We start from the raw sequence: 25,722 nt of genomic DNA, 5'->3' as shown, positions 1-25,722 counted from the left end.
TTTTCTCGAAGAGCTCCATTTTTTCTTCTTTTTATTATGCAGAGCAAATAAATTCCCCCTAGTTCCTATGTCCAAATCTACACACACAATCTCAACTTTTTGCTCAGCAGAAAAAAAGTCTCTGTACCAAGATTTATCATACTTAGATACACATGTCATCAGTCAGAGCAACTGTACTCTTGTATACATAGATACGGCCTTTTTTCTTCTTCAGAAAAGGCCACCTTGAAAAATACAGATGTAATTTTCATTTAAAATTTTTATTTATTTATTTGAAAGAGAGAGAGTGAGTGGAGGGAGGGGCAAAGGGAGAGAATCCTCAAGCAGACTCCCCGCTGAGTAGGGAGTCCAAGAAGGGGCTTGATCCCAGGACCCATGAGGTCATGACATGAGCCAGAATGAAGAGTCGACATTCAACTGACTGAGCCATCCAGGCACCCCAGGTGTAATTTTCATTTCGTTTATTCCCTATTAGAAACCTCAAGAACTTAAGGAGTTATGACACGTGACCAGCACTAGCCACCTTCTACCGTTTCCACAGGTTTTCCCAGGAACTCCTCAGGGTGGGGGCCACTGACACTGCTCAGGGGATCACAGGTGCCTCCATTCTGACAATCACAGATGCTGCCACATGCTTTCCCGTGGGTCTCTGGGGAAAAAGCTAAGAAGAAAGTAGAGAAAGTGAATAGCAGTGTAATATACCCATGATACAAATGGAGAAAGAAGTTTGTCTTTCTATTAGAATGAATACCGGGTAATTAAAATCTCTAGTTCTCAGACCCAGAAAGAGTCAGCAGAATGCTTCCAGCTTGGATGGAATAATCATTCCTGGGAGCAAATTACTGATGCAGCTAATTAGAATGATGGTCACTGAAGAACTGATAACAAGGTTCACATGCAAAATTTACCTTGTTCCTTAAACTCTAACACTCACATTGTCACAGCTACCCAGACATCCTTGTTGTGTAACTGTCACCAACCCTAATGAGAAACAAATGGCACCTTCTATTTTGAAAAATGGGAATAAAATGTAGAAAAAAAAATGCCATGTATTTTTAACTAGGAATGAATGCAGCTAAGACTGTCTTGAAGGACCCAAGGTAGTTTGCATTGTGAAAGATTGATGATGTCAAGCAAACAACTGTTTTCTCTGATTTGTTGGTTCTTTAGGAAGTGTTTAGTATTTTTTTTTAAAGATTTTATTTATTTGACAGAGAGACAGCCAGAGAGAGAGGGAACACAAGCAGGCAGAGTGGGAGAGGAAGAAGCAGGCTCACAGTGGAGGAGCCCGATGTGGGACTCGATCCTGGAACGCCGGGATCACGCCCTGAGCCGAAGGCAGACGCTTAAGGACTGAGCCACCCAGGCGCCCCTAGGAAGTGTTTAGTATTCTATTAAAAAATAAATTGGGAAAAATGTGACTTGGGTTTAACTTGAGTAAATACAGCTGTTGAGATGATTTCAGAAAACCATTGTTACTTGGCATTTTATCATAATCGGCGAAATATTGTAAAACTATATTTACATCACCTCCTCTATCTATCCACCCACATCACTCCAGATACTAATATGGAAAATTGGCTCCTTATTGACTTTTTTCTTTTCTTTTAAGCTTGAAGATACTATGCAAAGGAGAAGGAAAGGACAGAGAAAAACAAAGGGCTAGGAAAGAAATAAGCGGGCAACACTGGTTGAGATCTACACTGTTAATTTATATGTAGTAAGTTTTTTGAATTCTTATGGCAAGGTTTTCCAGAGCTAAAGAAGAGGTCATCTTATCTTCATTTCAACAAGTTCATTTTCAATATTTCTATGTTAATTTTGTATCAGAGATGTTTTATTCTGATGTATTTGAGATAGGTTTTTAGTTTAATTTCACATGCTACCATGTGAGAAATCAAGGGTTTGGAAGATGCACATTTATTAATGAAACTGACTTAAGGGAAGTATTTACTTCCTAATAGTCATATACCACATTTTTTGATCCCAATCGTATATAGTTGAGTACGTCAAGTTGCAGGTCAATATAGCTGGGTGTCTCAACACCAAGTTTTATTCATTTGTCTATTCATGCACTGGGTGCCTTCAGTTTGGAGGAAACATTGGTACCTGACCAATGAACTCTCAGTCTAGTAAGGGAGATAGAACAGGAGATAGCTAACTCTAATTCAGTGTAGAGAGAGAGAGATAGTGACTTGAAACCCACCAAAAACATAAACAGTTGTGGCTAGACTGGGGCCATCAAATAAAGCTTCATGCAACAAGCAGCAATAGACAAAGATGGCAGTTCAGCAAAAGGCACAGAGCTGAAAAATGCAAAACGTTAAGTAGTGAGCAGTTTAGTTTGCTGGAAATGAGAAGCTGAGCAAAAAGCCGTGATTAGGATAAAAAGAGAAAAAGATTTATGAGTGCCTGATTGTACATGGTTGCCACTCCTAGATTAGAAGTGTGTGCTTATGTAGCAGGAAATGGGTCACCCTTGAAGTTTTTTGAGCAGCACAGAAACATGATCAGAGGGATGCTTAAGGAAGATCCTCAACACCCTAACTAGTAATTTTGGTAAATACTTCACCATGTTCTGACTCAAGTTTTGCCTCTGTCTCAGAAACAATATTTGTCATCTTTCTTCCTATATGCAAGGGGTTCAAAAGAAAATCTGCTCATATCATCTTTCAAAGTAATCACAAAAACTAAGAAAACCATTTTGTTAAAAAAAATGTATAAGGTAAATTTAAAAAGAGAAAGAGGAAACAGTCAATATATTTTGATTTCAGTACTTGGCAGTTTTCTTTCCTGCAAGTGTACCTCTATTTAAAATGTAAAGGAAACGATGTGTTCAAGGTATCATTTTTCAAATCTTTGATATTTTCGCATGAGGGACATAAAAAAACTTAAAAGTGTCATTGGCTTATGTTAACATATTTTGTAAAGAAAAGGAAAAAAAAACAGACAAAAAGAAGCAGTCAAGCAGTTCCATTAATTGCACTTTGTAACACAAACTCTTTTTTTTTTTTCATTGGGAATAGCTTGCCAGGGCCTAATGATTTATTTAAATGGAGGGATTTTTATAGGCCTAGAATATTAGGATCCTTTATTAACTTTTATGTTCCAGGGATAAACAAAAGACAGCACATCAAGTTTCCCAGGTAACACAAAATCTCCCCTTTTAATCACATGTTCAGTTTAAAACCTTAGCGTTTCATAAGCATTCTTTATGCACAACAAATAAATTAGTTTCTCACCATATCAACTGCTTACCTTTTAAAACATTTTTGGGAGAACACGTGTAAAGGAGAACACATCACAGTAATTTACCAGTAGTAAAGAACTCATTACCCTTTTACTAATTCTCCAGTATGACTTACTGTCATTGCAAAGATTATCTCCCCAGCCATCTGGGCAAGAGCACTCTCTCCTTCCTTCCTGGCATCTGCCCCCATTCAGAAGGTCCTCACAGCTCACACTGCAATTGTGTCTGAAGGTGTGATTTTCACCAACGGAACTATGATACCATCTTAGTTGGCCCATATTGTCTCTACCACTGAAAATGGAAATGAAACCCTTCATTTAAAAAAAAAAAGAAAAAGGAAAAAGAAAAGAAAAGAAAGAAAAAAGATCCTTGGGCATATTTCCTAAACAGTCTCAGAAAAAGACAATTGCAAAGCAATAACAATGGTATCTTTTAAAATAGAGTTTGGAATATAGATCCTAAACACTAGAATGTTTAAAAGAGTAGAAAGGTAAAAAGAAATTACTATTGATTCCTGAACACAAAAATAGTCACTGTTTCTGGCACTTTGGTGCTTTTCTTTCCAGGCTGGCTTGCTTACTTATTTATTTCATGGGGCTCGATCCCAGGACCCCAAGATTACGACCTGAGCCAAAGGCAGATGCTTAACAGACTGAGCCACCCAGGTGCCCCTCTTCCAGGCTTTTTTGAATGCCAGGTTGTTGTTTTTTCTTCTAGGAAAACTTTTTATTGACATTTAATATGCATGCAGACAAGTGCATAGAACTTAAGAGTACACTTCTTACTTTCTTCTCCACGATGTAAATAACCCCTTGTAAATGACACCCAGGTCAAGATACAGATTACCAGCACCGCAAAAACACAAAGGTGATTTGATGATTTCTTAATCATTAGCCTCACAAATTGAGCACTATCCTGATTTCTATCAGCAAAGATTATTTTTTCCTTATTTTTGAACTTCATATAAACGAACTTTATATAAAGCAGTCTTTGGTATCAAACTTCTTTCATTTAGTAGAATGTTTGTGAAACTTACCCATATTGTGTGCATGCTAGTTTATTTCTTAATGTCTGTGTACTTTTCTATCGTATAAATGTACCATAATGTGATTTTCCATTCTATTTTTCAGGGAAATTACTTTCATTTGAATAAGAATGTAGAGACTTGCTTTCAGTTGTTTTAAAGAACTTTCCATTTCGAGTTTTGCTTCTGTTTCTAGGTGGGGTCTTTCAGACTTCCTAATGGAAAGCCTGTCATGTTTAGCAAGGTCTCTATTCTGTTTCTTTTCCGACTTCGAGTAGCCAAAGAATCAGGAGTTTAATTAAGAAACATCAAAGCATTTCCATTTGTATACAGACACATTTATTGATATTATTCTTATAGACTGACCATAGCATAAAAATGCCTCTTGCATTTTAACCAACTCTTCCTAGAGCAATCATCCAGCTTTGATAGTGTTAAAATACCACAAATAGAGGGAGAACAAAAAGAGCAGTTCTGTTTTACAAAGAAAAGAAAAAAGAGGCAGCAGACTGGCTGCAAACTGTTACTTTTGAAAGAGGGTATGCTAATTTATTTTGATCAGAAGTGATTTGATGCTTCAGTTCTGTTGCGTGGACGTATAAGTGAAACTGCTCCCATTTTTAAAGATATTTTTCTTGGTCCACTTCAGCATAATGAACAATTGCTTCCTGGCATTTTAAAATGTAGAAAGAATCTAGATTTTAAGGCTATTTGAGGTAAATTTCAACTATATAGTAGTGACTTCTAGCGGAGTCATAATAGTTAGAAGAACTACAAGGTCCCAATCCAATCTCTTCCCCCGTTATGCTAATTTAAAGATAGTTTCCTACTCCGTTTCTCTGTACACACTTTAACAGCCCCCCACACCCTGCACCCCCACTTCTACGCATACCTACATAGCAAACTTTATTGCGCAAAAGGAAGAAAAATAGAAGATGGTGAATTTGACAGGAAGCAGTGAAGAAGTAATTTTGGCCCCACTTTTCTTGCTAACATGTTCAAACATCCGATGGCATTAAATACCGATAATGAAATTGCCTATAAGAGAATTTATGTGAATTACCTAAAAAAAAAGAGGTGAGTATAATGAAATAAATTCTTTGACTCACCATTTTGCTCAAAGCAGTCAGTTCTCCTCAAGTATGTGTTTCCTTATCCTCCTCATCTTCTTCATCTTCGTGGGTGGGAGGCAGAAAGATAACGACATCATGAAGCAGTTGAGGTGGGCTCTTGAATAGAAGGTATGGAAACCTTACAACTTCTAATTCTTCTTCTTCTTCCTCCAGCTCACCATCATCTAAGGCTAAGGGCACACAGAAAAATGCCTGGATTCAACATCCTGGTTAAAAGAAGGAAAAACTGAGCAGGGGTTGATGAGAGAAATGAGAGAGTTTGAACCAGACAGTCAAGGCAGGGGGTGACTGGAAGGTGCAACTCTTTGAGAAAGCTCTTTCAAGAAGTCTTTTGTAAATGTGGGTGAGAAGCAGCAAGCACGAAGTTGAAACCGCAGCAGATTGAACAAAAGGAAAAGGAAGAGCTCAGTCTGTGAAGACAGAAAGGGGAGGGCAGGTTGAGTTAAGGGACATGTGGTCTCTGTTGCTCTCCAAGAACAAGATGAGGGTTGAAGTCGTTTAGAAGAGATACAACAAAATTCTTCACAGTGACGTACACATGCAAGTTTTTTCATCACTTCCAATTCTGTAGCCTTCTTCACAGTGACAGTCCTATGGCCCCACAGAGTTAATACACAGCTGGTCACAGACTATGCTGACATGCAGACACTCAACCACATCTAGGAAAATTTAAACAACGTTTGCTTTTAGGTGTTGAAAGATAAATAAACATTATGAACTCATGGGCATAATTGTGTTCCCCTCGCCACCCTTATTAGCCAAAAACAAGGTTTTGCCATATAGAAGGCATCGTCCCCGAATTCTTCCTCAAGTATACCCTGCCAATTATTTTTCTTCCACTCATTTCTAAGTTTACTATAGTTCATCCTTATAGACAAGTTCTTCCTGAAATCTTGATCACAAGATTTTGATGAAGAATTTTAAAAGAAATTCAATGGTCTGAGTGTACCACTTTATAGAATGTTCATCATTCTTGAATTATTCAGCATCTAAGGTGAAGCATTTATTCCATGTGTAATTCTGTACAAGGCTTGTGGAGAATTTTAAGATGGAAGAAGAACCCCGGCCCTTGATTCATTTGACTTACTGGTGGTGTATGTCCACATTTGAGCCCAGACTTTGGTCAATGTGTTTATGATACTAAAAGTTCATTTATAAAGCTGAGTTTCTAAGTTTTGCTTCAGATTTTGGATACCTTTTCCATTTGGATGTGTGTGCCCAAGTATGTACATTCACGCCATACAATCATCTCTTGGCTCACTCTACTTAAAAGCAGATGGTACATAAAATTCAATTTTTTTTTTGGCCCCATTAATTGGATGGAATGTGGTAAATGGTAATATACTCTACTGTGTTTAGAATATATAGATACAGTTTTGTATTCTTTGCTGTTATCTATATTGCAAGGCTGGGGAGCTTGGCTATCTATATGAAGAGACATATCTATCATCCTCAACAGAATGCAGTAATTTGTTTCTTTAAGCAAAGAAACTATTCTCTCTGAGGCATTAAATCCTTCGTACATAATTTTACTGTTATTGAGACAGATATTAATTCTCTAATCTTTGCTTTTATTTTTAAAAAATGTGGTTCAAAATAATGGTAATAATGATCATAAATGAAAATTTAAAGGTTATATATTTAAGACAAACCTTAAATAAATTACAGCAATGACTTACATGAACCATTCTTAATAGTATAAAAAAGGTGAATTAATACTACTCACCTAAATCTCCTATGATATTTATATATCATATATACATCATATATCATATTTATATCTAAATCATATATATATGACTTAGAAATCATCTGAAGGGTAAGTGAACCAATTTTAACAAATAAGTTAGAAGATTATAATGACTCCTCTGAAAGCTTGCATTAGCTAGATTAATATCAGATATGTAAAGGATTCCAGTACAGATTTGGACTGTGGCTCATGAACTGGCAATCCCTTTGCTACGACTCCCTGATTAAAATGACTTTCAGGAACTAACTTTAATTCCAGTCAAGCTTGCCCTGAATGATTCCTATGGCAGTGTTCTATGGCCTGCCCAAATCTCTCACTTGCCTATATATATTAAATTAGGTAAAAGGGATTATGGGCCAATGAACATTATAATAATAATAGCTACTTTTAGCAGAGTGATTTCTCGACGTCAATCACTGTACTAGGCACTTTACATATATTACTTTACTTAATTTACCCACTAATCCTATTATTGTCTTCACTTTACTGATGAGGACCTGAGGCTCAGAGCAGTTAGGGTCGTCCAAGTTCATACAATAGAAAATGGTAGAACCACATACAAAGCCAAGTCCCTTTAGTGTCAAAAACTTCCCTTTCCACCCCTAACCCTGGGCCTCAGATGTTCTTCCTGCATGGTTGCCCCATCACATAATGAGTTCATGTTAGATCTCGGGAATTTACCATCACATCCACCACCATCAGAACTAATAATGCCTTCCTGACCTCAACATTTGTAGCTTCCTAAATAGTTGATGCAGAGATGGGCACAGCAGGCTTCTCCACTCTCACATTCATCGAGGTCTGAAGGGGAAAAGGACATTTCTGTTATTTAAGAGATGGGAATTGAACCAACCTAGAGAAGTGCCCATAAGCCTCATTTCCAAGTTACAACTGTTCTACTACTCATTTCCTGTTTCTCAGACTACACGGTACGAACATCAAAGAAACCATAATACAAAAAGGTTGAGGCCCACGTTTGGATTTATGTTTCTTGCATGCTTCCCCAATGCTTGTTACTTATTTTTAAAATATGTAAATAATCTCCAGATGCATTTATAAGAACAGGAAAAGAGATATCTGCTATTTTTCCAGTTTAAACAGCAATCTGACTGAATCAACAGAGAACCCGAAGAACAACAACAACAACAAAACAGCTTCAGAAGGGCCAAAAAATTCCATTTAGTGGGCACTTCATAGCTGCAAAGAGGAGGTAGTCTTAGCCTCCATAATGTGTGTACTCTTCTAGAACTTGAGAAGAAAGCATTCCCAAGCAAAACGAATCCACGTAACTGGCAAGAGAAGTGTTAACCGCAATTCAGACAGAGGGCAGAAAATCATTGTAAATATTATATTTAAATGACAGACTATTTCAGAGCGTTTGCTTGAACTCTTCGATGATGCTTTGACTACATGGATAAGTGGGGTCTAGGGGTTTTTATCGCCACCAGTAATACTATGACCCTGGCATGTCCTATCAGATAAACAATTTTCTAAGTGATGGTCTTTAAGTCTCCTTTGACACTACTATTCTAGAATTCTACAATCCTGAACGTTGTTTCCTAAGACATAATTGCCTGGAGGAAAATAAACATGCACCACAAGATGTCAAATTGAAACCTTTCAGCTACAGGATAATCTATTTGGCCTGAGTTTTGGGGTGATCATTTCTAGCATAATTGGCTGAGGAGTAGCAAGAGACTCTTTGCTCACTTTTTCCTCAGGTGGACACCTGGGGTTGTGTGGTCAGGGTTTTCGGCTACTCTTGGTTCAGTTTGACTCCCTCTGTTTGCTGAGCTGTGGAGTCGGGTGGACTGCGGCGCTGACGTTACTGAATTTCACTGTTCTGTAACTACATGAGAAGCCAGAGATATAAACGGTCAGGGTCTCAATTAACCTTGGAAAGGGTACCAATGTAAGAAATGCAGATAAGAAAAAAAAAAGAGAAAAAAATGCAATCAATCAGCCAAGGTGAAGGGTCACTATAAAATATCTAAATGAGGGTCATTTGGACACAAAACACTCTTCCTCCTGCCAAATATCCTAAGTAGAGCTGCTCACAAAATTCTGGATATTTTTGCCTTTTCAATATTAAACCTTCCTCTGTCCTTTGGATTAAAGAGCATGAATATAGGGGACCAAAACTTTTTTTTTAAAAACTCAGTTCCATTTCATCTAAAACATTATCCTTAGGGTTTTTGTTTTTTTTTAATTTTAAGATTTTTTTTTTTTGACTTTTCTCAGATACCACCAGAGCCTTTAACCATCCAGGTTTCAGGATTTCCTGTTCTCAACTAGCAAGGAGAACAACTGCATTATAATTGGAAAATTAGTTCCTCAGTCTATCATTTTATGATCCATTTTGGATTCTTCTTCTATTATCATTCCTCTGGGGTTATTTCTACCTTGTCTGATCTATAACGCCCTCAGTCTGGAATTCACCTGAAAACCCTTCCTTTCTATCTGATAAGCCTTTCTTAAAATGCCCTGTCTCTTCAACTTTTGCATCACCTGTTTCTCAAATTTCTTGATTTTTTTTTTCCTGATCTTATTGGGTGAGATTTTGCTTGCTTATTTTTCCCTTTTAATTTTCCTCATCTCTATTTTTTCCTACATAGGCCAATATGCCAGCTATTGCAATGTTACAGAGAAATTCACCTGTACATAAAAATTTAGCCCTAATAAAAAATAGAACATCAATTGTAACCAGGCAAAATAATTTCACATTTCAGCTTTAATTTCAGAAAAGCATCAAAAGTAAACTGTAAAAGAACTTGAGCTTCTGTATTTGTTCCCCATGTATAACCACTGAATAAAGCTCCAAACATTAGAAATAAAAAAATATTTTCTAGGGGTGCCTGGGTGGCCAACTCTTGATCTCAACTCAAGCCATGTTCTTGGGGTTGTGGGATTGAGCCCTCCATCAAGTGCTGCACTGGGGGCTCTGGGGGGAGTCTGCTTGAGATTCTCTCCCTCTCCCCCTGCTCCAACCCCTGCTTATGTTCTCTCTTTAAAATAAATAAATAAACCTTAAACAAGTATTTTCTAATAATTTCCAATTGTTAAATGTAGCGAACGTATTGCTGGTCAGATGTTCACATTTTAGACAGCTGCCTTTCCAATCATATTAACACATCTCTAGGTTTTAGCCCTAATAAAATTTGCATTTGGGTAAGACTGAACATTTGCAGATTGGATGACTGATTTTCACATTTATTTGTGTATTCAAATATACTTTAAAAAGCTAATCTTAAAATAAGCTAACAATTATTTAGTTTCCTTTATGCATGAATGTTTTTACAAAGCAGCCATGGCCTTAGTCTATTCTTAGGCAAATAAGCAAAGTATGCATATGTACACTCTGAACAAATCATTGCCTTTACTCTAGTGAATATTTGGACTTAAGGGATGAGTATTATTTATTGTTGGAAACGAAATAAACTTGAGCCATAAACAATACAACATAATGTTGACTGCTGAAATGTCATAAATATGTACTTTTCCACATTTTGACCCTGGCGGATGTTCTTTTTTTTTCTAGCTATAAATAAAAGCTTTACTGAATTGTCCTTTTCGAAGAATAAGGAAAGACCAGATTGTAAATTGCAGAGGTTTAGCAAAATTCCAGTTTCTCGTATTCAATAGTCAAAATAGGAAGATAGGTAAGAAGGAAGAAGGAGAGGGAAGGAGAGAGAAAAGAAGGAAGCCCTTTATATTTTTCTCAGATAAAAACATTAGCAAGATAGAAAAATATAAACCTATTTTTCATTACATAAAAATTGGCAAGGGAAGCAACTGGTTTCCTTAAGTTAATCACTGTAGACTGGGAAAAATACAGAAAGCAATGCTGGATCAAGAAATATGTTTAATGACATTGTTTTGGTTAAATAATTTATGAAGCCAGAATACTTCAAAATTCCTTTACGTTCACTCTGTCACATTATAGTGCCAAAATAAAAAGTCCCAAATACTTGGACCTCTGAAATTCTTCTTTTATGATACGTCACTTTGTCTCTAACAATATTGAGTAGTATGAAATGGCCAAAGATATTTTTCAGTAATTATATTATAATTTTTAAGAAAGGTGACTTAAAGTATCACAAAAGAAAACAAGCTAATATGGTATCAGAATTCCTGAATAATGGCAAACTGCTTTAGGGGCTTATAGGTTCTCTCTGAACCAAAGTTCATAGTAATACAGTTTGATGTTCAGTATCCCTATTTTTAGTAGTATTCTTTTTCCTCAGAAGCTCTAGATTAAACATTTCATATAGAGCAATGTTAGGGTGGAGATTATTCTTAGTTTCCCACATGATAAAAGTTCTAATAATATGTTGGAAAAGTTATCCATTAAGAATGGGTTTGAACTGGAATTTCCAAAGAATAATATCTTTTAAAGTTTTCTTTTGGAATGTAACTACTAACCGTATCAAAGTTGACTGTGCACCCAAATTATCACCAAGTTAAAAATCAATGCTCATGGTTTAGTTTCTGTTTGAGGTAAAGTAGGGTGTATGTGTTGTTTGAATTACAAATTACATTAAATGGTTAGGTAGGTCTTGCAATATTTTCTTGACATAAAACTATTAAGTCTATATATTTTGTTAACATGTTTTAAAGTAATTTTTCTTTTGCATTTGCCAGTAGTCAGAGATACTATTCAATTTGCTTCTTGCAGTTTGAGAGACAGGGCCCATAGTACAGCCGTAAGTATGTATTAGAGAGGAATGGGCTAAATGAATCCTGGGCAAATTCTGAAGATGACATTTACCGTACATTACCTATGCATGTTTTCTCATCTGAATCAAGCTGGTGTCTATGGTTGCAGGAAAAATTACCCTCCCTCCGGCCCCCGCCCCAAGTACGTGTTCACAGTGATGGGAACAACCATGATTGTTCTCTTCACAGCTATTGACAATTTCCAATTCAAACCCTTTCCAAAACAAGCAAAAGAGAGTTATTAGCATAACAACAGAGAAACCTGAATATCTGTCAATAATGGGTACATTCTCTGTTAGGAAGATAACAAACTTCATTGGAGATTTATCAACACTCTTCACGTGTAAAAGTAAAAGTCTGAGAGCTGTTAGGCATTGTAAATGTCTATACCATATCAAAATACTAATAAACCTATAAATAATGTTGAACTGATGAAGTCATACAGAAAAGCAATGTGTCCACCAGTGGTTATTAACACACTTCTTAAAAGAGAGTTACCTCTGGGAATTCATAGTATTTTCAGGATATAAAAAAATATGCATATTGAATCAATGACCAGAACGCAAATAGGTTGTTTGCCAATTGACACATCTGTTCTCAAGCTAATGGTATGTTATTATCTGTCCTTTTTAGAGGCTATAAGTACATGAAAATACTGTTAAAAATAGCTTTAGAACAAAAGTATGAACACAGAAACAATAAATGAGCTGATCCTATGTAACTAGTATCATGTTGATGTGCTAATCAGTTTTGATGTACATGAGAGTCACTTATCGTATAAACACACGATTACTTTGCAAAACAATTTGCTGATCCTGGTACATACTACTGATTGGAGACATTTGGGGGGACATGGCTCTCAGCATATAGATACCAATTGAACTGAGCACACAGGCACTAATCCATCATATTCTTATGAGGAAATGAGAAATAAAGAATGCTTTGAATCAATGATAAAATATGGAATTTGGGGGGTGCCTGGGTGGCTCAGTTGGTTGAGCGTCCAACTCTTGATTTCAGCTCAGGTTGTGATCTCAGGGTCGTGAGATCGAGCACCAGCATCAGGCTCTGTGCTCAGCACGTAGTCTGTTTGTCCCTCTCCCTCTGCTCCTCCCCCTGCACTCTGTCTCTCTGTCAAATAAATAAATAAACAAACAAATAAATAAAATCTTTTAAAAATATGGAATTTGGGTACTCTGCTTTTTCCACCATCGGCCACTATTGTTCTTCATTTGTGTTTCTTGGGGACACCTCTTCTTAATGAGAGTGTCCATGTTGGTTCATTTCCTTCCATTCTTAATGCCTGAAGAAGAGAGACAGGAAAGAACCAGACAAGGGTACTTGGGATTGTGGCACTCCTTGAAGGCATATATTACCATTCAAACTGCCTAGATATCTGCCATAGTTCCTGTACACTGATAGCACAGATGCTCCCTGATCCCCAGCCTCTAGTCTACAGTCGGCAGCAGCCTTATGTGCTCCCAGAGCACACAGTGCACATCCCTGTCATTGTGCTTATCCCTCTGTGCCATCATCATTTTGCATTACCCAGCTCATAACAGATGTTCAAAAATAGGTTTTAAATGATTGAATAAACAAAAGAAGGATTATGCTAATCAATTTATTATTGAAAATAAGAACCCCTTTGGGTTTAGAAACAGCTACTTTAGCACTGAGGAAAATTAGAAAGCTAAAGGAAAGATTGAAATAGTAAAGAGAACTGATATTTTTACAATATGTTAACATATACTCTTTAGGGAGACGTAGTTTAAATTTTAGCTCCTGTTTTTGTTATTTCCTGTAGACAATGCTGTTCTAAGTCTGCTGGTGGTAACTTAATTTAAACAGAAATTACATTGTTGTAACCTTATTTAAAAATGCATGGGACTAAAAGAGTGCATACTTAGATCTATAACTGCCCACTAAAAGTAAGCTGAGATTTTGTATTCTTGATACAGGTGTAAATAATTCTCAACCACCCTACTTTAAAAATATATACACTTAAAAAAAAACTTTAAAAAATGATCCTTGTAGTTTCTCACAGGTAACAAATAATCATTACTTACTCAACATATTAAAAATACATTAAATATGTATAGAATTTTTTTTAAAGATTTTATTTATTTGACACAGAGAGAGAGACAGCCAGAGAGAGAGGGAACACAAGCAGGGGGAGTGGGAGAGGAAGAAGCAGGCTCCCAGTGGAAGAGCCTGATGTGGGGCTCGATCCCAGAACTCCGGGATAACGCCCTGAGCCGAAGGCAAACGCTTAACGACTGAGCCACCCAGGAGCCCCTAAATATGTATAGAATTTAAGTTCTACTATATATTGCTTGGTAATTTGGGGGAAGCCTTCCTCATGCTGCATCTGGAATCTTCTAATTTCTAATCACAAAACAGTAACAGTTCATTTATAGCACTCCATGATGACTTAATGTTTATGCTATACAGTGTTTTGAGAGCCTCTGAGGAGAAATTATATAAATCCAAAATATTGTTTTCTTAGGGAAAAGGTAAAACAATATTTTCCTAAAATGTACTTCTATCTGAAGGACACATAATTCATTCTTAAACATCACCACATTCTGAAAACACTTACTCCACCTACAGGTTTTGAAACAACTCAAAACACCAGTTTTCATCTAGAAAGTTTTGTGTGTCAGTTAGTAAATATTGAGGTCTGGTGAGAGCTACAAAAAGAACTTAGCCAAATATTCACATAAGGGAAATAAATGTAAAAATACACTTCTACCAAATGTATTCAACTCTAGGGCAAATTGCTTTCCCAAGTAAATTCTACAGAAATCCTGTATCTCATAAGTCATTAGCAATAATGGCCCCTTCTTTCATGATAACCCAAAATGCACAGATTGCAAGAATTTTATTTCAGATATTTGTAAGGTATACTCATCTCCTAAGCCTCTGGCTGCATTGAAAAGTCAAAATATTAATAAGAAAGAAAAACCCGTCCACATTTCTGCTTGAAAGGATTCCTCAGGGCACTGAGAGAAAAGATTCACTTCAGAAGTTGTATCCTAATTAGTAGTTAATTCTTCTCTCCTGTCTTACTTAGTTTGCTCTTTAAAAGACAAATATCACCATAGCAAAACTGCCCTGTCTTTAAGCAATAGAAATATACCATCAGACCTCAAAGCTACATTAGCAACCCAAGCATTAAAGAAACATAGCATTTTGTGCAGTGGAGGAGAATGAAGAATTTAGTGACCCTAAGAATGTCTCTTCATGGGAAAGCTTAGAGAACACAAAATTGTTTATTTTATTTATCAATATCATTATTCTTCTTCCTTGGTTAAATTGATAAGTTCACACACAAATACATGATAAAATTGAAAGGACAGTGTATTTGGAGCCTAAAGACGTCAGTTCAAGTCCCAGTGCGAGAACTTACTAATTTTGTGTCATTGAGTTTTTGTCTTTGACACTGAATTGATAGTTCCCTAAGGTGTGGAGAACTGGGAAGAGCATCTTTGGAACTGAAACTGGAAATCAGCAGTTCTGTTTTGGGTGTGCCAAGTTTGTAATGCTTATCAGTCAAGCAAGTGGAGATGTTGAGTACATGGTTTGATATACTCACATGAGTTAAAGGAAGAAGAGAAATGAAATATAAATTGGAAATTGAGAGAGGGGGCAGAGATGGAGAGGAAAAGAAGGAAAATGTAAGAACATGAATGGGAAGGAAAGTGTTTCAAGAAAAAAAGGGGTTTGTCCACAGTGTTGAATGCTGCTAAGAGGTATAGTATAGTATAAAACCAGAGATATTAACAAGCAGTCTGGCAGCATGGAAGTTATGGGTGATCATTGGGTAGAAATGGAGATCTGATTAGTCAGGGATGATGAGAGAGTGCAAGATGAGGAGGGAACATTGGCTAAGTGATGAAAAATTTTAATGTGAAGGGGATCAGACTGAAGCTGTAGTAGGGAGTGGGCTCATAGGAATGTACTTTAAAGATAGGAGATACTGGACCAAGTTGACATGCTGATGAGAATGATCCATTATATAACTGCAATAGCAAAGATAATGAGAGAATGAGAGAGAATAGAATCTGAAGTATAGTATAGGAGATGGCCTTTGGTAGTCTTAGGACCGCTTCCTTTATATTAACAGTGGTGAAGGTTTTTCATGCTATTCTATGGGGTATTTTCAGTCAATCGTTAACTTGACTTGTAGTTTGCATCCACTTGCTTGATGATGTAAGAAACAAGGAAGAATAAAGGCAAAAGGGGGGTGATATAAAAATTTGTCTTTTAATTTGTCTTTAGAAATATACATCACATTCTACTGTATGGTGACTAACATAACACAGGTGTGAGCATTCATTTTGATGAAGTGGAAATAAACATATTCTGATAGTATAGATTGGTCCAGTTATGCTGCATAATCATTTGAAATTTATGGTCCTGAATTTAAAGTAAAACTAGTTAACATGGTTGTGCTTTGAACATAACAAAATTTACCTGCTAAGTTAAAAATATGAAGCAGAGAAAGAAGGGAAGAAGTCACTGAGAGAAAGCTGGGTCTAAGGATGAAAGAAAATGTATTGTTTACATACCATGGCTACATAAGAAGCAGAGGTGGAGAAATCAGCCAAAGAAATAAGAAAAAAAATATTCTGTCATTTGAAAACAGAGAGAAGAAGAAGCAGATGAGTGCATTTGGGAAATATTGAAGTTGAGAACATGGATTGGAAGGAATTTGTATCAGACAGTTTTAAACTTAGTAAAGCAGGGAGTGTATTATTCATCTATAGATTAAATAGTGAACCAGTGGAGAAGACATGAAAATGGAATTGCTGTAATAGTTATTAATAGCAGTGAATAATTCAGCATAAGAACATTTTAATATACTGATAATAAGAGATATATTAAATTGTATAACTGAACCTAAGTGAGGAAAGGCTAAGGTTAGATGACATGGATCATTTTTTTTAAGATTTTATTTATTTATTTGACAGAGATAGAGACAGCCAGCGAGAGAGGGAACACAAGCAGGGGGAGTGGGAGAGGAAGAAGCAGGCTCATAGCGGAGGAGCCTGATGTGGGGCTCGATCCCAGAACACCGGGATCACGCCCTGAGCCGAAGGCAGGCGCTCAACCGCTGTGCCACCCAGGCGCCCCTGACATGGATCATTTTGATTTGAGAAAAAAAGAAGAAGGAAAGGGGTAGAGGGATGAGCTAGTGAAAGAGAATTCAGTGAGAAGGAGCTGCTTAAAGAGGCATGATGGAAACGAACAGAAACAGGAAAGGGAGAAGGGCTGACAGGAAACATATGCGTTGGAGTATCCAATGTGTCAGGCACGGTACTTCAAAACTCCTTGTGTTTTACACTGGAGTTATTAGTGTTCAATAAATGTTGCGAAACAGAGGTGATGAAGGCAGGCAGACTCTTCACAAAGGATAGCTGTGGGTCCAAAAGAGCCTCCAGTCATGAGCCCTGAGACAGTCCTTGCTATCCACACTGTGGGTCATTAGGCAAACATTTTCTGTTGGCTCTGGACCTTTGTTTCCTCAAACTACAATGAGGGTGTTAGACTTCGAAGATCGCACTCTTACACCACCCCAGTGGAAAATATTTTCAGGAGCTTCTGCTTTGACAAGTTATTCAATATGGTTCTTTTGTTTATTACTCTTGTTCAATACTTGTAAAATGCTACACATTTCTTGGGCTTCTTTTGCTGTCATTTCTGTGACATTGTTTTCCATCAGCTCCCAGCTCAAAGCTAGGGTGGAAGGCGCAAATGAAAGATCCCATTGTGTTCACACAGTGATGGCTGCAGTGAGCCAGCCGTTCAGCATGTTCATTCACATCTACAGGAAGAGATATACAGCAGCTATGTCTTCAGAGCTCAAATTAAGATTTATCTGTAAACTATAAAAATGATCTAAAGCATTCCCTTCCTCTCAACTCCAGACATCAAGCATAACAGTAAATACTACATAGGTGTCATATTTGCAAATAAAGCAACTGCTAATGATATCAACTCAAGTGTTGGTCTAATGCTCTCAAACACTTCTATCTATAAGAACCTAGTAGTATTAATTAATTGGGAGAAAGAAAAGGAAATAAACTAAAAATTATACTTTATCTGTCCCCTAACAATACAGGTAGAAGTCATTGTAATTTGTCTTTAGAAATATACATCACATTCTACTGTATGGTGACTAACATAACACAATAAAAAATTTTTATGAAAAAAAGAAATATACATCACATTCTTTTTTATTTTAAAGATTTATTTATTTATTTATTTATTTATTTATTTATTTATTTATTTATGAGAAAGAGAGTGTGTTCACATGTGCACATAAATGAGGGGAGGGGCAAAGGGAGAGAATCTTCAAGCAGACTCCCCCTTGAGCTCGGAGCCCCATGTGAAACTCCATCCCTTGACCCATGAGATCACCTGAGCCAAATCCAAGAGTGAAACACTTAACCAATTGAGCCCCCCAGGTGCCCCAGGAATGTATCTCACAAACCCAATCAAAAATGGTATCTCCCTGATGTAAGGTAGACAGGACGTGTGAACAAGCAGACTTGGGGTCTTCATGTGTAGCAATCCATGGTGTACGCTCTACTTGATTACCATGGGGCAGTGCCATTTAAACAAGAATTCCCCCTCTTTCTCCTGACACTGAGAGCCAGTTCCATTCAGTGTAACTTCTGTAGCTCAGGTAGTCCCTGCTCCTTCCCTTCACATCGATAGGTCTCAACATCATTTTCCTGACTAGTACTTCCTCCTGTAGTGTCCTGCATGTCATCGCCACATGTATATATCTATATGTATAAATTTGTCAATTTGCCACAAATATTTGATAAGATCCTATTCTGTGCCAGAAAAGTTAGGCAAATGCTGTGTAAACAGATGACAAAAGCAAAAATGTTCTCTGTCACAAAAGTATATGAACACAATCAACAGAAAATCATATCTTAGTTTTGGTTTAAAAAAGAAAAAAAATAAACAGTAATTTTTATATCTAATTATTTTTCAGTATCTCTAAGTGTTTATCCATCCCATAAGTCAGGAAATATTTTGGTATTTTCATAATTAATCCAAATAAACTGTTTCTTATTTCTGAAATGTCATGATAAAAATGAAGGATTCTGTGATTTCTCTGAAGTTATTAAAACAAAGACTGTCCCACAGGAATGATTTCATTTATTAGTTCTGGTTATGGAGTAATTTGTCACTTTCATCCTTGAATTGAAGTATGTCTCTTTTGCTATTTCTAGGAAACAGAAATATGTAACCTTGTATTTATAGTTTCTTTCTTTTTGCTTTTAATTATTTCTAATTTCTGAGAACACTCATTTGCACATACTTGCATTTCAAAGGTTATCCCCCACCTTCTGTAGCCTATAATAAAAAACTCCCTGTGTAGTTATGGAAGATTTTGAATATTAATTTCGGAATTCACTTCATAACGAGAAACAGAAAACAAAAGGCATTAATTCTGAAATCACACTAAAAGATTTTTTTGTAACTAATAATTTCACTGTTTTTATAGTTTCACAAAAATACCTTTCAGAATGATCAAATGAGAATATAAATGTTCTTTTTAAAGCATAAATGAAAACACCCTTCTCCTAGCTGTTCTGATTATTCAAAACTGAATTACCACAAAATTTCAAACAATTACACAATTAAGCCATCAGTTTCAACTTCTTACCTCCACAGGCCTTTTTGTCTTCAGACAGCTGGTACCCTGGGCGACAGACACACCTGGCCACACCATTCTCACTCTGACAGATGTGGGCACATCCATTCCCACCTGTTCAGGGGTCCACCTCTGAAAGCAATTAAGCAGTTTATAATTCATTAACTTCAGAAAGATATACAGAGTGGAAGATTGGGGAAAGGTAAAGAGGGAACAGGGACCATGGGGTTTCTCACAGAGAGATGGTAAGGACTCTGGAAAGTCTTTTCCCACTTTCAGATAGAACTAATTTCACAAAAAGTTTCCCATTTTGTGATCTGAACTCCAAAATCTAAACAAATATAAACATGGATCAGAGCCAAAAAAGAATTAGCTTAATTCACTCTTCTCGAAAGTATTCTTTCTGCCCCCTGGTACCAAAAGTTCAACAGAGTCAGCATGAACTCTATCATATTTTCTCCTTCTCTCTCAACCCTTTCCTTTGGGCATCAGAATCATCCTAAAAGGCAAAAACTTCCTCTGGGTCACCTTTGCCTTTGGATAAGCAACCACAGTGTGAGGAGAAGGCAGACTGAAGCAACATGGGAGAGTCTTAGCCATAGCTGTCATGGAGATGGAATACAGTTCAGATCTTCCAGGCTGTAATGAACCTACTGTAGAACGTACAGTATAATGTTGAGTACAAGTGGCATGAACAGACATCCTTATCTCCTTCCTGATCTTGGGGGGAAAGCCTTCAGCATTCACTATTAAGTATAATGTTAGCTGTGGGTTTTTCATAGATTCCCTTTTTCAGGCTGAGGAAATAGTCTTCTATTTCTAGGTTGTTGAGTTCTTTTATCATGAAAAGATGCTGGATTTTGTCAAGTGTTGTTGTTACTGTTTTTCATCCTACATCTACTGAGATGATCATGTGGTTTTTGTACTTTATTCTATTGATATGGTATATAGTATTAATTCATTTTCAGATGTTGAACCAACCTCGTTTTCCTGAGATAAATCTTACTTGATCATAGTGTACAATCCTTCTATTTGTTGTTGGATTTGGTTTCCGAATATTTTGTTTGGGGTTTTTATATCTACATTCATAAAACATATCTGTCTATGGTTTTCTTGCCTGTGATATGCTTGTCTGGTATTGGTATCAGGGTAATTCTGACTTCATGGAATGAACTGGGAAGTGTTCTCTTCTCTTTTACATTTTTAAAGAATTTGTAGGGGCACCTGGGTAGCTCAGTGGGGCGCCTAGGTGGCTCAGTCATTAAGCGTCTGCCTTCGGCTCAGGTCATGATCCCAGGGTCCTGGGATGGAGCCCGCATTGGGCTCCCTACTCTGCGGGAAGCCTCCTTCTCCCTCTCCCACTCCCCCCGCTTGTGTTCCCTATCTCACTGTCTCTCTTTTTGTCAAATAAATAAAATCTTAAAAAAAAAAAAGAATTTGTGGGGCGCCTGGGTAGCGCAGTCGTTAAGCGTCTGACTTCGGCTCAGGGCGTGATCCTGGCGTTCCGGGATCGAGTCCCACATCGGGCTACTCTGCTGGGAGCCTGCTTTTCCTCTCCTACTCCCCTGCTGTGTTCCCTCTCTCGCTGTCTGTCTGTCTGTCACATAAATAAATAAAATCTTTATTAAAAAAAGAATTTGTAAAAAAAAAAAAAGGAGTAATTCTTAAACATTTGGTATAATTCACCATTGAAACTACTTGGGCCTGAGCTTTCTTTCTGAGAAGTTTCAAAATTATTAATTTTAATCTCTTTACGTATTACATATCTAACTGGATTTTGTATTTTTTTCAGAATCCAATTCCAGTAGTAATTATCATTCTAATAATTCATTCATTTCATCTAAATTATCTAATTTGTTGTAATACTGTTGTTCCTAATATTACCTTCTTTCTCTTTTTAAAAAAAAATTCCCTAGGATCAGTAGTGATGTTCACTTTCACTTTTGATCTTAGTCATCTGAGTCATCTTTCTTTTTTCCTTTGTCAGTCTAAAAAACAACATCCGGTTTTATAATTTTCTTGTTTCTCTATCTTCTACTTCATTTATTTCTATCCTAATCTTTATCTTCCTTCTTTTTTTAACCTTCTATGTTCCTTTTCTCTTTATGTTACTTCTTCCCAGTCTGAGCTTTCTAAGAAACTCTTATATTTGAGTCTGCAGATTCAGTGTGCCCTCCAACTTCACACACAATAAAATTTGATGGATATTTTTGGTTTTGATTTCATTATTGCATCTGTATGTTTTGTCACGGGTTAAGAGATCTACACAGCTATGTTTATACCAGAAACTTAATTTACTTAATCTATATCCCCTACTACCAATTCTCAGGACAATGGAATAGGTAACTTCTCCTCTGAACTCTGAAAAGTGAGGGGCCATTTCCACCCGATACAAAATTGCAAAAAAGATTGCAATGAACTTCGGTAGGTTCTTTTCATTGACCGTTGTCTCTGGAACCTCTTCTCTAAATGTACTTTAATCATCTATTGCCTTAATGACTTCTTGATGCCCAGGTCTCCAAATCTGAGGATTTACTCCTCCAGAAAGTGGCTAGATATAATCTCCCTACAACAAGCTATACTACTGTCAGAAGACCCTTTTGTGTTGGGGACTGATTGTAACTGTAGTCTTAACCCATTTGAATTAGTCATGGAAGAACTATAAAATAAAACTTCTATTATGCAGCATTTGATAAAACTTACAACTTTTATTCTCACCTGCAGGACATAGAAGGACATTTAAAAGTAGGATGTGGGACACAAGTAATATTTTCAATCAAATTTATAATGCTTCTTTTGTGTAGAGTACCCTTTTTATAGTAGCACTTGAATAGGACCTGTTCAAATTTGGCTCATGATCATGAAAGAGTAACCATGATTGGGCTTACTTTCTACCATAAACAACTAGAAAATTAGAGTAAAAATACATGAAACAACTGTTTGTAGATATTGGACAACAAACAGAAAAAGTATGGGAACTCTGAGTGAAGAGAAACAAAGTAAGCTAAATTACTGTTTTGGGTTTTGCTGGAGACCATTTCTGGGTTACAGCACAGAAAGAGAAACCAAAAGAGAGCTCAGTGATCCTGCTAAATTGAAGAGACAAATCAGAGCTCATGATTATCAAGGAAATTAGAATTTGTGGAGTGTTAGAAGGGGCAGGGGGAGGTGGGGAGGAGAGGAAAGAGAGGAAAAAAAAAACCTCCAGAAATCTGTATACTGATCCTTTTGAATATTTGACTAAATATTATTGCATATATACATATGATAAGTCTCCACGAGGCCAGGCAAGAACAAAGAAGAATTAGGGAAGTTATAAGCCAAGCCAAACAACTCCCAAAGTATACAGAGGGCCGGGAATCAGTTCTTAGCAGCTAGAGTGGGAATACTGTTTAACATATGGGGCTTTCAGTAAAGATCCCCAAAGGACCATGACTCAGTAGTAAGACCAATTTAACCCCAGAATAAAGTTTATTCTAGATCTACCCTAACAAAGATTCAAAACAGCATTTGACAGGATCAAACTGATCGGCAAGTAACTTAGCGTGGCACCCAGAAAGAAAGCACAATACTTTTGAAAGAAGAACTAAAGCTAGCGTTAGACAATGTAAAATGAATAATGTCCAGCATCTCATAAAAGGTTAATAAAAATGTGAAAGTGTAATCAAATGTGACCCATATCCAGGAGAAAATTCAGTTAATAAAAACAGACTTAGAAATAATAGAGATGATGAAATCAGCAGATAAGGACATTAAAATAGCACTATAAATAAATCAAATATGCCCGATGATTTGTAGAAAAATATGCATTTAGTGAGGAGATAAATAGAAGATATAAAAAAACTACCAAAGGGAACTTCTAGAGCAGAGGGATATAAGACCTGAAATGGAAAGTCACTAAATGGTATTATCAGCAGATTACATAATTAGAAAATTATTGAACTAAAAACTTAGCAGTATAAATTATCCAAAATGAAGAACAGAGAGAAAAAAAGGACCAAGCAATTTAAATAAAGGAAGTCTGGTGACGAGTAGAGCAATACTAAACAGACGATAGCAAATAATTCAAATTTTAGAAGGAGATTCTCTAGTAAAAGGATTAGGAGGAAGACAGCCTAATAAGACAGAAAACTTTCAGAAAATGACTGCCATGCTATAGCCAGACACCACAGAAAAAAATGTAACCCCAACCCCTACCTATGACACCAAAGACTGAACAGAGAGCCTAGACTTTCCCTTCAACAGGCTGTAAGGAGGAATTTTTTTTTCCCCTTCCCACTGGGGTGATGTCCAAGGAGGCTTATCAGAGAGTCAAGGCTTCCACCACCAATCAATGATAATGAGGCCACCCTACCATGATGTCTATGAAAGCCATGTGGGAACGCAAAAAGACACACCTATACTTCCTGGCCAGGTGGTACCAGTAGAGAGCTAGAACTCCCATCCTGCATGGAGGTAAGGAGGCATACGCTTCCACTTGTAAGTCATTAGAAGCCAGGTGGTGGTAAACTTGAACTTCTACTCACACTGAGCAGTAAAATATGGTTTCCCCCCACTCCTTCCCCTTCCAGAGTAGTGTCAAAGGAAAACATCTAAAATATAAGGTTTACGTAAGATCCAGAGTCTAATAACATAATATGCAAAATTTCCAGGTTTCAGTAGAAAATTACTCATTATACCAAGAACTAGGAAGATCTCAAAAAGATTGAAAAAGTGAATAAATAATTGCCATCACCAAGATTTTAGAGATGTTAGAATTATCTAAGATTTTAAACCAGCCATCATAAAATTGTCTTAATGAGCGATTACAAACATGCTTGGAACAAATGAAATAATAGAGTCTCAGCAAAGAAATAGAATATATGAAGAAGAACCAAATGGAAATTTGAGAACTGAAGAACACAATAACTGAAAATCTCAATAGAGATTGGGTGGCTCAGTTGGTTAAGTGTCTGCCTTCAGCTCAGGTAATGATCTTGGGGTCCTGGGATCAAGCCCCATATCAGGGTTCCTGCTTAGCAGGGAGTCTGCTTCTGCCTCTCCTTCTGCCCCTCCCCCCAACTTGTGCTCTCTCTCTCTCTCTCAAATAAACAAATAAAATATTTTTTTTAAAAAAGAAAGAAAATCTCAATAGATAGGCTGAAAATTAGAATGGAGAGGACAGAGGAAAGTATCAGTGAAATGGAAGATAGAACAATAGAAATTACCCAACTGAACAACAGAAACAATCAACTAGGGGGAAAAAAAGGAAATTTAAAAAAAGGGAGAAAGAAAAGAAAAGAAAAGAATGGAGACTTAGAGACCTACAGAAATATAACAAATATTATGGCAATGTCAATATCTTAGAGGATAGAAGAAATAAGGTGAGGCTGAAAATGTGTTCGAAGAAATAAAGCTGAAAATTTCCCAAATTTGACAAAAGATATAAATCTATAGATCCAAGGAGCTGAGTAAAGCCCAAGCAAATTAAACCCAAAGAAGTCCACACCAAGACACATTCTAGTCAAACTTCTGAAAAATAAAAACAAAAGCAAAATCTTTAAAACAATGACTGAGAAATGACACTTTATCTGTAAAGAAAAATGTAAAATAATAGATATTTCATCAGAAATCATGGAAGCTGGGAGGAAGTAACAACATTTTTCAACTAATGAAAGAAAACAACCCAGAATCTTATAGGCAGGAAAATTACTCTTTCAGAAATGTAGAGGAAACTGAGAAATTCTCAGATAAGGAAAAACTAAGAGAATTTATTACTCTAAATTAATGTCTAAAGGACGTTTTCTAAATAGAAATGACTAAAAAAAAAAAACAAAACACACACACAACAAATGTAAAACATCAGGAAGAAAGAAAGAGCAAAATAAAGAAAAAAGCCCAATAAACTTTCCTTCCCCTCTTGAGTCTTCTAAATAACACTTAATGGCTGAACCAAAAGTTATAATATTGTCTAATGTGGTTCTAAATGAACATAGAAAAAATACTTAAACAATTATATGTAAGTGGGGAAAAGTAAAGAGAAGGGATTTTTAAGGGTTCTACACTTCACTTGAACTGGTAAAATAATGCCACCAGTAGCTAAGATAGTTATACAGAATGCAATACCAGGAGAACCAGTAAACCAGTAAAAAGCTATGTAAAGAAAGCCACTCAAAATTGCTATGAATAAAACAA

The 25,722-nt window shown here is 36.6% G+C and overlaps 1 pseudogene; it reads right to left on the bottom strand.

Moving 5' to 3' along the window:
- LOC123786433 (uncharacterized) overlaps nt 1-25,722 on the bottom strand; it is a 570,278-nt pseudogene that overhangs the window by 85,252 nt on the left and 459,304 nt on the right.

The sequence above is a fragment of the Ursus americanus genome, chromosome 4 (genome assembly GCF_024610735.1).
Source record: "Ursus americanus isolate L20-20 chromosome 4, mUrsAme1.1.p, whole genome shotgun sequence".
In the NCBI taxonomy this organism is placed as follows: Eukaryota; Metazoa; Chordata; class Mammalia; order Carnivora; family Ursidae; genus Ursus; species Ursus americanus.
The sequence above is the reverse complement of the archived record's forward strand: the minus strand, read 5'-3'. Positions and strand labels throughout refer to the sequence as shown.